We start from the raw sequence: 1,680 nt of genomic DNA, 5'->3' as shown, positions 1-1,680 counted from the left end.
CATTTTTACTAATTCTCTTGCATAATTTTCATTCTTTCCCCAATTTTTCTTCTATCTCTCTTGATTTTTAAAATCTTTTTAAAGATCTTTTAAGAGGCCTTTTTCAGCTTGAGAACAACCCATATTTCCCCTTGAGACTTCACATGTAGCACTTTTTGACCTTGTCCTCTTTGGAGTCTCTGTTTTGATCTTTCCTTTTGCCATAGTAGCTTTCTATTGTCAGGGCTCTTTTTGTTTTTGTTTTTTTGTTCATTTTTTAAAAGTTGAGTTCTGCATCTGGGATACAAGGAACACCATACCAAGCATTTTGTCCTGGAGGCCAGGGGCCTGGTCACTGACTTTCTGTGGCTCTGTGACTGGGGCTTGTCCACCGAGACCTGGCCTAGTTATACCTGTTGTGTCCTGGGTTCCGGGGTGACAGTTTGCCTGCTGGGCTGGGGCTTGAGACCCCACACTGGGAAGCCTGTACCATTGGCCTGCTGAGTCAGAACCAACAGGCCTCAGCTGCTGATCTGTGCTGTGGCTACATCTCTGTCTGGCCACTGGACTCAGATGATTCTGGAAGGGAAAGTGAGACAGGTGCCCTTGCACAGCCCTCCCTCCCTCACTTAAATCCAATTCACTTTGCATGTTGTGACATCACTTCCCTGCTCTCTTAGAGAATATGGGACAAAAACATTATATTTTATACTTATATTTTAAAACTTATATTTTAAAACTCAAGTCTCCCACATTAAAACCAACAAATATCTTTAAAGAGCCTTGTCTAGAACCATTATAATGAAAAGAAATAAAAAGTAATTTCATCTCTATAGTCCAAAACTGCACCCAAAGATGGCCACATACAGTAGAGGCTGAAAGACACCAGAAAATCCAAGGTGAATCACAAAATATCTGCTGAAACTGAGGAAATCTGGGAGATGGGCTGCTCTGGTAAAACCTCTCAAAATTGCTCTGGAAGCCAGTCATGACCTCAAAGATGGGGCTCATAAGCCAATGTGATTTTCAGTTAGTGAGCACCTGAACCAGGTCCTGCCCTTGACTGATAACAGAAGGGACAAATCCAGTCCCACCAGAGGCCACTGATTAAAAGTCCCTTTGCCCCTCTGGTCACCCAGCTCAAGACATTCTTCAGCTTATTAATAATTGTTCAGTCATTTCAGATCATGCCTGACTCTTTGTGATCCCATTTGGGATACTGGAGTGGTTTGCCATTTCTCCAACTCATTTTCCAGAAAGGAAACTGAGGCAAAAGGAATTAAGGGAGTTGCCCAGGGTCAAACAGCTACAAATATGTGAGGCTAAATTTGAACTCGGAAAGATGAATCTTATTGACTTCAGACCCAGCCCCCAATCTACTTATCTTAAAATGTGGGGCTCGGAACTGAATATAATACTCCAGCTAATTATACTTAATATATTAATTAACTATAACATTTCCATGCTTTCATCTTCTGGATGTAATATTTTAAAATCTAAGCTGGCTGGCAATTTCCTTATTTATCTATTTCAATGTTTCTTGACAAGTTCTTATTTTCCTTCTTATAGGAATTATTTATCTTTGTGTCTTCAGAATTTCCTTCTTAGAAATTTCTGATCCCCATGGGATTTTTATTCCTCAGATCCTCTCTGTTTTTCTCAATCTTTTACAGTCTGTTATCCAAAAATCTAAGGTCCTAA

This window comes from Sarcophilus harrisii, chromosome 6 (assembly GCF_902635505.1).
Source record: "Sarcophilus harrisii chromosome 6, mSarHar1.11, whole genome shotgun sequence".
Lineage (NCBI taxonomy): Eukaryota > Metazoa > Chordata > Mammalia > Dasyuromorphia > Dasyuridae > Sarcophilus > Sarcophilus harrisii.
Note: the sequence above shows the minus strand (reverse complement) of the source record.